This window comes from Dipodomys spectabilis, unplaced genomic scaffold, assembly GCF_019054845.1.
Source record: "Dipodomys spectabilis isolate Male_0828 unplaced genomic scaffold, ASM1905484v1 ptg000139l, whole genome shotgun sequence".
Classification (NCBI taxonomy): Eukaryota; Metazoa; Chordata; class Mammalia; order Rodentia; family Heteromyidae; genus Dipodomys; species Dipodomys spectabilis.
Genome location: NW_024870816.1, coordinates 1961515 through 1977246, shown reverse-complemented (window position 1 = coordinate 1977246; position 15732 = coordinate 1961515). Strand labels below are relative to the sequence as shown.

The 15732-nt window shown below is 35.8% G+C and overlaps 1 non-coding gene across 1 annotated transcript; it reads left to right on the top strand.

The window, feature by feature from the left end:
- The first annotated feature begins 15185 nt into the window (after positions 1-15185).
- Positions 15186-15287, top strand: LOC122117066. The gene has a single exon (XR_006149078.1). It is a non-coding gene; the product is annotated as a U6 spliceosomal RNA (small nuclear RNA).
- The last annotated feature ends 445 nt before the right edge of the window (positions 15288-15732 follow it).

The following is a 15732-nucleotide window of genomic DNA, read 5'->3' as shown; positions in this document are numbered from 1 at the left end:
AAAATGCATGTGATTTTTGTTAGCTCCATAATTCTCAAAAATATAAAATATATTCAACTATTTAATATATACCCATATGTGTACAAATATCCATGTATGTATGTATATACATGTATGTGCATATATGTATATATACATACACGTGGTTCATCTCTTTTCTGTGTAGCAAATGGTACAAATGAAACTGTGCAATCACTACTCAAAGGCATGAATAAACAAAGAGAATGAGCATATAACTCATATTTAGGAATCTATGGCTAGCCGATAACACTGACAATCTTTTACATCAGTTTGCATGTGTCACTTACTGCAGTACAGGGACAGTACAACAACAATGTGATACCAGGCAGAAGAAAGGAGAAATGAGAGATACAAATAGTACAATACTCTTTCTGAAGGGTAAGTAGGATTTCCTGTGTGTGTGTGTGTGTGTGTGTGTGTGTGTGTGTGTGTGTGTGTGTGTGTGTGTATTACATTTTCTTGAATCATTTCTCTCTTGAGGGGTATCGGCTGATTCAGTAAGCATGGTTGTGTTGAAATATGTACTATTTCCTGGTTTGTAATCTTTCAGGTAAATGCCTAGGAGTAGAGTTGCTGGATCATATGTAAGTGGCTAGTCAAAACAGGGGTGAAGGGGGAAAAGGTACAAGAATGACCAGGAGAAAATGGGGGAAGTGCACAGAGTAATCCAGTAAATATCCTACAAAATTAAGAAGAGTGAAGGAAGAGGTGCATAGAGGAAGGATGTGAATGTTGAAAGGGTTGGCATTGATCAAGGTATATTGTACGCAGAAACTGCCTTGTTTACTAACTCCTTTGCTACTTAAAATAATAATTAAAAAATCATGTCCCTAAAATATTATGCAATTAGAAGCCAACCATAAGAATCTGCTCAGATCACCTCTAGGGTCTATAAATCTGTTTTGGTTAGGATAATTTTTAGAACAACACTAATGATGCATATCATCTGAAGAAAATTTAATGATTTCCAGCTATTTAAGATAATCATTTTTGGAGATATGGCTCAAGTGGCAACTTGTTACCTAATGAGCAATGCTTTCAGATATTGAATTCAATGTTGATCTTGAACAAAAGTAAAAACAATCAATAAAAGTCAGGCACTTTCCATGGCACTTGTAGCTCATGAGTTTAATTCTACCTTTAATCATAAGGCAGAGATCTGGGAATCTCAGTTCAATGTCAGCTTGGATAGGAAAATCGGTGAGACTCTCATCTCCAATTCACTGTCAAAGAAAGATGGAAGTGGAATCATGGCTCAAATGGTAGAATGCTAGCCTACAGCATAATGCTCAGGGATAGAACCCAAGCCTTGACTTCTAGCCTTAGAAAAGTGCATATACATACACAAAAGAAGTAAGTCACTCAAGTTCTCAACCTTCCATTTCCATAATCCTAACTCTAATCCTGGTCAGAACCGTGAGAGTAACCTTGATGATAATAGTAACCTAATCCTAAAATTAATGAAAAATATATCCTAACAGATACTCATGGTCTTTGAAATGATTTATTTGCACTTTGCACCAAATCCTACAGATTCCCTGAATTGGACTCTGAAATCGTTCCCTATTATGAATATTAACCTCAAATCTTCAAATCATGAAAACTATCATAGTTTCCACTGATCTTAACTTTTACTGAACTCCTGTATCTCTAAAAAGAAGTTGCAGGTTTACTTAAATTATACTCTACTTTCTAACCCTAACTATATATCTAAACCTACTAGAAACCTAACTCTAAATTAAACCCTATTGAACCCTGAACAGGAAAATTAGGAAAACTCTGTAGTTTTTGTTAAATTTCACACTTATGTTACTTGAAAATGTTAGCAGAAAACTCTCAGTTTTACCTTAAAGCTTACCCTTCCCTAACCCTAAGTCTAACCTGAACTAGAACAGTAACCCTAACCATAGTACTAATAGCCTTTGGATTCTAAAAGCCATACAAATACATTAGATTTATTCATCCTAACTTTGATTCAACTAATCTCTCTAAAAATAGTTTGTAGTTTTACTCATTATCTTGCCATTTTTGTAACCCTAACCTTAACTGGAATATTGAGGCTAACCCTCACACATATCCTAATCTTAATATAATTAGCAGGTTCATATTTCACATTCATCCTAATTCTAACATGACTTGTTATTCAAAGATAGTTTCAGTTTTATACTAAATTATCATTGCCCTAATGCTAACACTAGCCACAGCTGCAACTGAAACCTAACTTTCACCCTAATGATAGTCCAATTCTAATGTTTAAGAAAAATAGTCTAGTTTTAATCAGTTTGCACTATGGAAATGAGTTTCAGATTGCCCTGATTCCCACAGATTTTCTGACTCTTCCTCTGAAGTTATCTTGTTCCCTAACATGAACCATTATAAAATAACTTGCCGTCAAATTCTATTATCAGGAAAAATACTGTAGTATCCATTGATCCTACATTTTCCTGAACCCCTGTAGCCTAAAACACTTTCGGATTTACTTACCATCTAGTCCATTACTTAACGCTCTTAACCTAAACTGGATGGAAAAGTCTCATTTATTCATTAAAAAATGATCACTAAGAAATAAATATAATGAAAATACTTTAGTTGCATCTCAATCTACTTAAAATAGATTTGTTACTATTATCATCAAGGTTACTACAGTCTCAATTTGGTACCAAAATATTAGTGTTCAGGAATATCACTCATTTTTAGAAAATGACTAGTCAAACAAAGCGTATATTATATTTGAATTTTAAAAAATGAAAAGGATACCCAGATTAATGACCTTACTCAGACATTCGGAGATTAGAAAAATATAGAAATATCCTCATTTATGTAGGTCAAACATGGAAGAGAGGATATGGCAAGCTCAAAGCCACATACCAATGGCAGAGATATTTAACAAAATCCCATGAAGTTGAAATCAGTCTTAAAAGGGAGATTTGGGCATAAAGGGAGTAGGGCAGAAGAATGGAGATGGAAATGGTGGACTAATACAGTCATATAACTCAATATACATAAGTGAGAATATAAGTAGGAAACTTGAAGGGATATGTGGGGTTGGGGTAAAGGAAGAAAGAAAAATGGAAAGGTTGACAATTATCCAGATGCATTGTACATTGAAATGCACATATTCTCTATTCAACACTGACATGATGAAGCAAAACCCCTTTGGACAATTAGCTAAAAATTAATTTTTTTTGAAATTTTAATGTTAATGGACCAGATGCATAAAATTTTAGAGATAAATAAGAGGATAGCATTTACATATTGTTGAGGCTTGTGCGCCTTTCAATATACAAAAATTAGTGTGACAAGTCTACTCTGAATGTAAATTGTGTTTTTCCAATTCTTCTTGCAAGTTGCTTAAAATATAGAGAACCAATTTCCAATATCCCTACAATTCCAATAAAAAAAAATCGTATAGACCTTTGGGTTTTTCACTTGTTTCTAAATATCTCAATATGATGTATTGGAACTAATTTCATTCCACATTTAAATTTAAATTTTAGATCACTAAATTCTTTTAAAATCCTCTCACTCCATCACAGGTATGGATAGATAACTGATGTGGGCAGAATCAGAACTATTCAGAAGGTTGTAAATAGATGCTTACCTAGTTTTCTCTCTGCTGGAGCATAGAATATAGATTGTCTTAACTGGAAAAAGTTTGCCTTCCCAGGTTTTCTGCATATGAACATTCCATCAACATTTGGTTATTAGAGGATTATTCAAGATTAGCTAAATGTTGATTGATAATGACTGAGCTTGACAGAAAGGTGAGGGAAAACAATCTACACTTCAATGAGGTTCTGACTTGTGTTTCACAAAGGGTTATGAGAGCTCTCCATTAGAAATCTAGCAGCTGTGCTTCTAAAAAGTCCTTGCGTGGTTAGACTTTCTGATAATGTCTCAATTCAAGTACTTCTCCTTGGAGTTCCATACTATTCAAGATGCTGTATTAGATCGTTTTACATTTTGCAGACAGCTCTTGGTGATGAAATTTGAGCTTTTCAAAATTGCTCTCCCAATTCCATCCACAAAATGCAGACAAAAAGACAAAAAAAAATTGAAAAAATTTGTATCTGTTGATAGTGCATATACTTTTATTTTCCATTACAAACATAAAATGTAGTAAAATGTTTCATAGCAATTACTCTGAACTAGGTTGTGGACATATTCTAATGTAAATAATATACTGTGTTCAAGTAAAAAGTTTGAGGATCCAACATTTTAATATGCCTGTGGTCCTAAAACCAATACCTTACTGATATTGACTGATAAATACAACTTCCCATAAGTACAGAAGTTTTCCTTGTATCTTTTTAATATATATTTTTATTGTAAAGACACTGTACACAGGGGTTACAGTTACATAAGGAAGGAAGTGAGTACATTTCTTATTGAGCATTGTTACCCAATCCTTTGTTTTTCCCCTACCATCCCTTCCCTTCACATCACCCAAATCCTCCCTCCAACCCTCCTCTGATAGTATATACTCTGATAGGATATTCTCCTGCTACTTTGGTTGTTGAGAGTCTACAAGAGCAAGCGTTCCATGGGGAGCAGGGTGACACCATACGACCTTTACTTACTGAGATTTCCTAATGAATTCCGATCACTTGTACTGCATTTTGCAAGTCGAATCTCATGTCTTAAAACGTACCAGTTTTAAGAGATAAGAGGAGTGGTAAAAGAACTCTTAGAGACAAATACATCTTCAACATATTTGGTTCCAAGAATTCCGTCTAAGGCATATTCAACAACTAGTGAAACTTATGTTGACTGTAACTATGTGTCTTTCTCCATGTGTGCATGTATACATGGGTATATGTATGTGTGTATTTGTGAGTATAGTAACATACATGTGTACATATATAAGGGCACATACATATATGCATATATAAACAAATGTAAATATATAAATATATTTGCATATATATATCAAGTGTTCAGTGATTTAATGTATAGTTCCTAACACATTGTCATTCTCACAAAGTGTACATGATAAACTGCCCTGAGGATCTGTGCTCTATGATGGGTATCCTTTGTACTCACTTCCCCATTATCGTGTTTTTCAGTCTACTTTCCATAGGATAGCTTTGTTTTCATTACATGTAGTTACTCACTGATACTCAAAGGAAAAGTTTGTAAAAGGAAACGTACTTTTAGGTCACAGGTTGAAAGTATCTTATCCATCCCAATTATTCCTATGAGATAAAATTTATAATAGTAATAAAATTGAAAAGGAATTCCTAGATCTGTTGTTTTACCATTTAGAATGGCAAATAATAATATCACATCACAGTTGTAACTCTTCAATAAGGCAAAGGTAACTGATTGTCCATATCATGTTCCCACAAACCAGTGGATCCTGACGGATAATAGTAGACCACCAGAAATTCTAAGCAGCAGACATGAAGCATGAAAGAGAAAGTGAGGAAATGATAGAGAGTATAAGAGAGAGAGAAATAATAGTGAAAGTGCATAACAGATAAATAAGAGCTGTACGAGAATATTCATATGCCTATCTTTTGACACTACATGTACATTTGAAGGTATTTGTTGCATAATAACCAATCAACATAAAATATAAAGCGTTTCATGGAGGTCGGAGGAAGATGGTAGAGGAGAACCTGGAGGCTAAACAAGCTCTCACATACAAAGCAGTTTTAGTGTTCCAGTGAACAGTACTAGCCTAGATAATCACACCAAGTGTGCCAACACTGTACACAGAGTTTGACTAGAGAGGGAAGATCCAGGCAAGAAGACAGATCTAAGCACTTGCCAGTAGCCACGGTTGTGGCAGCATCTGTGGCACCCATAGCCACCATATCTACAACAGAGTGTCCAGGACAAAGGCGCCATATGCAGTGGGTGAGCGGATTCTACTCAACACCAACAAGAATTGAAAAGGAGCAGATCACAGACCAGAGATAACCAGGAACAAAGATTCCTGCCTGAGTAGAATCCTGACATCCTCACTCCTTCTCATGGAGCAGAGGAGGGAAGGCTGCCCCTCCCCCTCCCACCAGACATCATCTTTGATACTGAGAAAGGCCAGGCTGAGCAACTAGCTCCAACTCAGGCCTTGGAAGAAAACAAAAGGGTCATTTAGCAGGTCACAGGTATCTGACCTGAGCTTCCAGGCTCAGATCCACCCAGGAGAAAGTCACCTAGCCCAAGCAGAGAGAGTTCTGCCCCACAGAGGAGTGACTATCTTCACTGGGTTAACAAAACCAGAGGCTGCCCCTACCTACAGCAGCCTAGACAATCAATTGAAATTCAATAAACATAAATCTTGAGAATGGCTCCAGGCTGGGGTCTGGGAGTGTCTCAGGAGCTAGCCCCTCAGGGAAAAGCTACTGTTTGCTGAAACGCCTCAACCCTACCCAGAACGTAGCCTCATCACAGCATCTCCAAATTAGAGGAAACAGCCATCTTTCTCTTTCGTGATACTCAAAGCAGATCTCCCTCCCACTGAACCAGCCTGAAGGAGGATCACAAAATCCTGGATAAAGCGGAGCATTTTATTGACTGCTCAAACAAACTGATGTAAGAAATCAATCAGGCCACAGGAAAACCAAGCACCACAGGCAGACCAGAGACTCCACGAAGAGACTGATTACAGACACAGGGCAGATACAGGATCTTCCCATTCCTCACACACACACACACACCCGAAAATTAAACAACTTTTTTTGGTACTATTTTTTTTTAATTTTTTAATTGTTTTATATTAATCATTTTTTTCTTCTTCTCCTAATTTTTATTTTAGGTGTGTGTGTGTGTGTGTGTGTGTGTGTGTGTGTGTGTGTGTGTGTGTGTGTGTGTGTGTGTGTGTATGTATGTGTGTGTGTGTGTGTGTGTGTGTGTGTGTGTGTGTGTGTGTGTGTGTGTGTGTGCTTTTTTAAAAAATCGCTATTGACATTTTGGTCCTTTTTAAATTGTTTTTATTTTTTTTGATTCTTTTCATTTTTTTGTCTTTCTTTTTTTTTTTTTTTGCATGACTTAATTGCTGTTTTGCCTCATCCCCAGATAAATACCCTTCATCGATTATTAGAACATATCCCCCATTGTGTACATAATTAATCCAGAAATGTATTACTTAATTCACAAACTTTTAGGCTTAACTGTTTAATAGCAGTATTATATCTTTATACCATATAATTTTCAAGTAAATATTTTAAGAATTTTTATTTTTTAGTTTTTCATGTCTCCTTTCTATCATCCCTTCCTGACATCCTATCCTTTTCTTCTCTCAATATCACTTCTTTAAAGTTACATAATTTTTAAATGTTTCACTTTTTAAATTTAAATTTTTGTTTTTCCATTTTTGATTATCTTCTTTTTAATTTCTCTCCTATCATTCTGTCCAATCCCTCTCTCTCTCTGAGATTAGGACTTGGTTAAATTTACTTTAACTTCTCCACATATTTCTAATCCTATTTTTCCCCACATTTCTCCCTAAACATAATAATTTCTGATTTGAAAAATTCATCTTTGCTGTTCTTAGCCCATTAATGCATAGTTTTTTTCGTGTTGAATAGATTGTATCTGTTATACTAGCTTCTATCTGCAGCCATTTTGACTATGCAACTACAGGACTTTGGTTGATGCTTGCCTTAAAATAGTGTTTTAGCAAAAAAATTGGTGTCACTTTCATATCAAGTGTGCAGAACAAGCCGGAAAACACGAGAAAAATGGCAAGTCTGGGTGTCTCAACTCCCATTCATGATAATCCAGTGACAGAACAGTTAATGAATAATCCGGAGGAGAGTTCCTGCAAAGCACTACAAACATTATTGGAAAACGTGGTGAATGAAAAGAATGAAAGCTTGCAAAGGACTCAGTTTCAACGTGATAGGGAGAGAGAGAGGAGACAAACCAAACATTAGTACAGGAATTTCGTGAATGTCAGGAAACTACTAAAAGACTGATACAGTATTTGCGTGAGCAGGTTGAGAACAGTCAAAGAGAAATAAAGGAATTGCGTGAGCAGGCTGAGAACAGTCAAAGGGAACTACAGGAATTGCATGAACGTGAGGAAGCTAATCAAAGCATAACACAGGAATTGTAACATCAGGATGAGAATAGACAAAGATCAATAGAGGCATTCATGGAATCCATAAACAGACAGCTGAAAGAATTCAGGGCGACCACACAGGGAATGCTGAATGGAGCCCGACAGCAGGAATGGGAGTCCAAGTAATCCATAACCAGTCAACTAAGTGATTTGAGAACACCAAATTAAGGAAGTAAAGAAGTTCATAGAAGATCTAAAACAAGGCTCCAACAAAGAATTTGAAGCCATCAAGGCCGACCAATTAGAAGGAAAAGAAATAAACCAAGTAGAAAGACAAAAGTAGGTTAGAGCATGCAGAAGATCGAAACTTGGGGATTGAAGACAGCCTAGGTATTATAGAGAAAGAACATACAATTATCCAAGACAAATCCAAGAAATTTAATAGATCTATTCAACATTTGGAATACACAATCAGAAGGCCTACTCTGAGGACAAATGGTGTAGAGGAGCACGTAGAGACAGAAGTTAATTGTCGAGGAAATTTGTTTAACAGGATCCTAGCAGAGAACTTCCCAAACATACAAAAAGATAGGCCTATTCAGATACAAGATGCTTGTAGAACCCCAAATAGACCAGAACAGAACAGCACTTCCCATTGTCACATTATAATCTACACAGGACCAATTCAGATCAAGAATAAGTTCTTAAAAATGTCAAGGAGAAAAGATCAATCATCTATAAAGGAAAACCAATTAGAATCACCTCATATTTTTCAGCATGGATAAGTAAAGCAAGAAGAGCCTGGCAGGCTGTATGCCATGCCCTGAAGACAAACAATTTTCAACCAAGAATACTGTACCCAACTTAACTCTCCTTCATAACCGAAGGTCAAATAAAAACCTTCCATAGCAAAGAAAAACTGAAAAATATATCTCCACCAAACCAGCCCTATAAAAAATACTTAAAGATGACCTACACACAGAAACCCAACAAGACCACAATAATGGCTAAGAAACCACACCCAAACTGAGAATCCAAGAACCATAGGAAAAACCAAGTTTTCACAGCCCACAAGGAGGTGGATAGCATGGCAGGAGCTACCAAACACCTCTCAGTCCTACCTCTCAACATTAACAGACTTAAAGCTCCAATTTAGCGAAATAGACTGTCTAGTTGGATTAAAAAGCAAGATAATTCTATCTCCTGCCTTCAGGAGGCACACTTTACCTATAAAAGCAAACACATTTTGTTAATGAAAGGATGGAATAAAATCTACGAAGCAAACGGCTGCCATAAACAGGAAGGAGTTGCAATAATAATATCAGATAAAATATGCCTCGAATTAAAATTAGTGTAAAGAGATAAAGAAGGTCACTACATATGACTTATGGGTTCTCTATTTCAGGAGGATATTACAATTCTAAATATGGAATTGCCAAACAATAGAGCACCAAAATTTATCCAAGAGACACTATTTTCCCTCAGATCTCACATAGATCCAAAGACATTAATTGTTGAGGATTTTAACACACCACTATCCCCACTATATAGATCAAATCAGCAAAAAAAAAAAAAAAATCAACAGGGAAACCGCAGATTTAAACAACTGCATAGAGCAAATAGATTTAACAGACATCTACTGAATATTTCACCCAGTAGCATCAGAATACTCGTTTTACTCTGCAGTTCATGGAACATTTTCCAAAAGAGATCACATTTTAGGTCACAAAACAAACTTGTCCAAACTCAGAAACATTGAAGTTACACCTTGCATCCTCTCAGACCACAAGGGAATACAATTAGAACTCAACACCAAAATAGTCTTGTAACGCATGGAGGCTGGACGACACACTGTTGAATAACCAGGGGGTCATGGAAGAGATTAGAAAGGAAATTCAAATGTCCATGATATTCCACAAAAATGAACACACAAATTACCAGCTCCTCTGGGACACTGCAAAGACAGTACTCAGAGGCAAGTTTATAGCTCTGAATTCCTACACCAACAAATTAGAGAGATCTGAAACCAACCACTTAATGAGACATCTGAACCACCTTGACAAAGAACACCAAGATAAACCCCAATTCAATAGATGGAAAGAAATAATTAACATTAAATCCGAGTTAAACGAATTAGAAATAAAAAAAACAGAATGAATCAACAAAACAAAGAGTTGGTTCTATGAAAAAATTAACAAAATTGACGAACCCTTAGCAAATCTTATCATAAAAAGAAGGAACACACCCAAATAAATAAACTCAGATGTGAGAATGGAAACATCACCACAGAAACAACCAAGATTCTGAACATTAAAAGTGAATATTTTCAAATCTTTATGCTAATAAGTTTGAAAACTTGGCAGAAATGGACCTTTTGCTAGCAATTATCAACATGCAAATACTAAACCAAGATGAATTAAAGCATATTAAGGGGCCCACATCAAGCATTGAAATAGTCACAGCAAAAAGAGACCTCCCATGTAAAAAAATCCCAGGACCTGATGGATTTATAGCGGAATTGTACAAGAGCTTCAAAATAGAGCTCACACAAATACTACTCCAACTCTTCAATGAAATTGAAAGAGAAAGTTCACTACCGAACACATTCTATGAAGCCATCATAACCCTCATCCCAAAACCAGGCAGGGACTCATCAAAGAAAGAGAAGTATAGACCCATTTCTTTGATGAACATTGATGCAAAACTTCTCAACAAAATTTTGGCCAATCGACTTCAACAATTCATCCAAAAAATCATACACCAATATACTGGATTTATTTCAGGGATGCAAACCTGTTTCAATATACACAAATCAATTAATATAATTTATCACATCAACAAGAGCAAGGATTAAAACCATATGGTTATCTCAACAGATGCAGAAAAAGCATTGGACCAGATGCAACACCCCTTTATGATGAAGGTTCTGGAAAAATTAGGAATCCATGGAACGTTCCTCAATACAATAAAAACTGTATATGGAAAACCTACAACCATCATTATAATTAATGGTGAAAAACTAAAGCCATTTCCTCTTAACTCGGGAATGAGACAAGGATGTCCACTCTCTCAACTTCTCTTCAATTTAGTATTAGAATACCTAGCTACAGAAATAAGACAATACGCCAACATAAAAGGGATCCAAATAGGGAAAGAAGAAGTAAAATTCTCCCTCTTTGCAGATGACATGATCTTGTACTTAAAGAATCCCACGGACACCACTCCCAAATTACTCAAGCTGATTCAAACCTGGAAAAATAGCAGGGTATAAAATTAACCGTCAAAAATTAATGGCATTTCTGTACGCCAACAATGAGAAAAGTGTGGCTCAAATCAAGAAAGCTTTTCCATTTGTAATAGCCCCACAAAAAATAAAATACCTAGGAATTAACTTAACCAAAGAAGTGAAGGACTTCTATGAAGAAAACTTTAAAAATCTGAAAAAGGAAATCAAAACAGAACTTAGAAAGTGGCAAAAACCTCCCATGTTCCTCGATAGGAAGGATGAACCTTGTGAAAATGGCAATATTTCCCAAGGTTATCTACAAGTTCAATGTCATACCTATCAATATTCCAACCGCGTTCTTCAAGGAAATAGAAGAGGCAATCCAAAAATTCATATGGAACAACAAAAGACCCCCAATTGCAAAAAGCGATCCTTAACAGAAAGAACAGTGTTGGAGGAATATCAATACCAAATTTCAAACTCTTCTACAAAGCCATAGTAATTAGAACAGTTTTGTACTGGCACAAGAAAAGATCTCAGGAACAATGGAATAGAATTGAAAACCCAGAAATGAACCTACAGACTCATAATTATCTAATATTCGATAAAGGATCTAAAAAGATAAAATCGAAGAAAGGCTGTTCAGTAAATGGTACTGGCAAAATTGGTTAATCACTTGTAGAACATTAAGGCTAGATCCTTATATATCACCCTGTACCAGAATCAAGTCCAAATGGATCAAAGACCTCGGAGTCAAAGCAGATATTTTGAAAACATTACAGGATGGAATAGGAGAAACCCTAGGTCTCCTTGACAAAGGCTGAAATTTTCTGAAAAGAAATGCAAAAGCACAACAAATGAAAGAAAGGTTGGACAAATGGGATTGCTTGTAATTGCAGAGCTTCTGCATGGCAAAGGACATAGCTAGCAGGATCAATAGAAAGCCCACCGAATCGGAGAGGATCTTCACTAGCCATACAACTGAAAAGGGTTTCATATCTAAAACAGACCTGGAAATAAAAAAATTAAATCCCCCAACAACAAATACTCAAAGAAAATACTGCCCAATAAATAAGTGGGCTAAAGACATAAAGAGAAACTTCTCTGAAGAGGGAAGGAGAGTGACGAATAAAGACATGCGGAAATGCTCAACCTCCCTAGCCATAAAAGAAATGCAAATCAATCAACACTGAGATATCACCTCACCCAAGTTAGAATGGCTATAATCAAGAACTCTAATAACAACAGATGCTGGAGGGAATGTGGACAGAAGGGAACCTTACTTCATTGTTAGTGAGAGTGTAATCTTTTTCAACCACTTTGGAAAGTAGTATGGAGGTTCCTCCAAAGACTCCACATAGAGCTCCCATATGACCCAACAATCCCACTTTTGGGCATTTACCCAAATGATCACAAACAAGACCATACTAAAGCTACCACACAGATATATTTATTGCAGCATTACCATAGCTAAGATATGGAACCAACCCAGATGTTGCTCATTAGATGAATGGATCAAGAAAATGTTGTATATATAACACAATGGAATTCTATGTCTCTATCTGAAAGAATGATATTGCCCCATTTGTTAGGAAATGGAAAACTTGGAAAAAATTATATTAAGTGAACTAAGCCAGGCACAAAGAAACATAGGTCCCATGGTTTCCCTTATTAGCAATTACTAGTGTATGTCTGAGACATGCAGAAATTGTTAGATAAGTTGATGTTAGGTGAAGTGAACCCCATGATAAGAATTCAATATTTTTTTCTTTTCTGTAATTATTTCTAACATATTTATAAGATGACTTCTTTGTTACTTTTTATGTCCCTCCCGCATGGTATAACCCCTGTTTTCGCTGTATTTGATGTTGGTATAATTTGTGGAGGGGAAGGGGAAAAATTTTTTAAATAGGGATACAGGTGGATCCATTGCAACAATGAGATATACAAGACATTATGTCGAAAAACAAATTTTACAACTTTGGTTGGGGGAAAGGGGAGGGGGAAATGGGACGTAAGGGGGTTGAGATGGGAAGGGATAGTAAGGAGAAACAGGAGTATGCAAAAATGCTTGATAAGAAATGTACTCATTACCTTGCCCATTTAATTGTAACCTCTCTGTCTGTTATTTTCACACTTAAAAAAAAACACAAAAAACCATAAAATATAAAGTGATTTTGATAAAACCTAAAAATGACTCAGAATAAATTATCAATGCAAAAACAATCTTTACAGAAGCAAACTCTCAGAGATATTACATGACTTTGAAAAGGATAAAGTGGCTGAATTTAATATAAATTTAGAAGTATGACCATTCAAAAATATAAAAAGATATTCTTTATTTCATTATATAACACAAAACAGAAAGTAAATGTTGTTTAGATGACTTTTTAAAACACAGTCTCTCAGGTGCTGGGAGGGTGGTTCAGTGTAGAGTGCTTGCCTTGCATGCATGAGGTCCTGGGTTTGATTCCTCAGCACCACATAAGCAGAAAAAGATGGAAGAGATGCTGTGACTCAAGTAGTACCACTAGCCTTGAGCTGAAGAGCTGAGAGACAGCACCCAGGACCCAGAGTTCAAGCCCCAAAACCAACAAAAACAAAACAAAACACAGTCTCTCACTTTTGTGTGCTCAACATTGTAACACTAGTGCTTCAGTCTAGGGCTAAGATTTTAGGTGTGGACATTTATCAACACTCCTGATTCAGATTCTAATTGATAAAATTTTAATCAATATTTTGTTCTTATTAATTTTGCTCTTTGTAAATTCACATATACCTATAAAAAACAGTGTGGCCATCCCAATAACATTCTCAAAGTACTTCCTAATGATGACTTACAAAAAGTTGTTTTATATTACAACAAGGAAAACAATACTACAAATAAGGAAAACCAATACATAAATATTAATGATTAATAAAATAAAAAAAACAATTACCGCTGTTTCCAGTATTTGAAATGTACTACATATTCGATTTATTATTTTCTCATATTGCTGTACATTTAGAACTGCCTAAGTCTATGATGTTCAACAAGAATTTTATAGGCTATGAGTAGCCTTTAAAGATTATTATTATTATTATTAAGATTATTATTTATGGTTCATCTCATCATTTGTATATGGCTTATACCATCATTTGTTCCTCACTAACATATAAAGTAAAGAATCCTTTAAATTTTAACAGAAACTGTGCAGTTAATGTCTTAAATCTGCTTCTTTACACAAACACTTTGCAACTTCTCATTAGTAAAGTTTCTATAAACTCTGAAATGTACATATTTAGTAGTATGTACCATGAATCTTAAATGCTTTATGAAAAAGTTTTACAACCTGCTAAATAGTCTTAATTTTGGCATATATGAGCAAATTCCCAAAATTAAACATATTTAAAACATTAAAACTTTTAACAAACCTTAACACTTTCTATAGTGTTCATAATGGCAGGTTCCTTGTACAGAATAATTGAATTCCTCCTCCTACACATCTGTTGAACAACAAATATCTGGTATTATTTTGTTTTTGACATGACAAACTTGACTTTATTCTTAAATGTGTTCTTTTGTAAGAAATACATGGTTCTAAAATTTCACGACAATTCTTTTTTTTTTTTTTTTGTCGGTTGTGGGGCTTGAACTCTGGGCCTGGGCGCTGTCCCTCAGCTCTTCAGCTCAAGGCGAGCGCTCTACCACTTGAGCTACAGCGCCACTTCCGGTTTTCTGGTGGTTTATTGGAGATAGGATTCTCACGGTCTCTCCTGCCCGGGCTGGCTTTGAACCGCGATCCTCAGATCTCAGCCTCCTGAGTAGCTAGGGTTACAGACATGAGCCACCAGCGCCTGACTTCACGACAATTCTTTTGAATTTAATTTTTGTGGAATTGTCTAGTTTAAGAAAATCAATTACACTTTATGTATAAAAAATGTTCTGTGCTCAATTCAGTAGCACATACACTAACATTGGAACAATAAAGAGAAGAATAGCCCCTGACTGAGGATGACACTCAACTTCGTGAAGCATTCTAGATTTTTAAAAGAACAGATGCTGGAGGGGATGTGGACAGAAGGGAACCTTAATGCATTGTTGTTGGGAGTTTAAACTTGTTCGAAGACTTTGGAAAGTAGTATGGCGGTTCCTCAAAAGACTACAATAGAGCGCCCCTAAGTCCCAGCAATCCCATTTTGATCACAAACAAGACCATACTAAAACTACCAGCAAAACTGTGTTCATTGCAGCATTATTTACCAAAGCTAAGATACAGAACAGAACCCGAGGCCCCACAGTAAACGAATGGATCAAGAAAATGTGTGTGTGTGTGTGTGTGTGTGTGTGTGTGTGTGTGTGTGTGTACTGGAATTCTATGCCTCCATCAGAAAGAATGACATCACCCAGTTTGTTAGGAAATGGAAAGACATGGAAAAAATTATATTAAGTGAATTAAGCCAGGCCCAAAGAAAGATAGGTCCCATGGTTTCC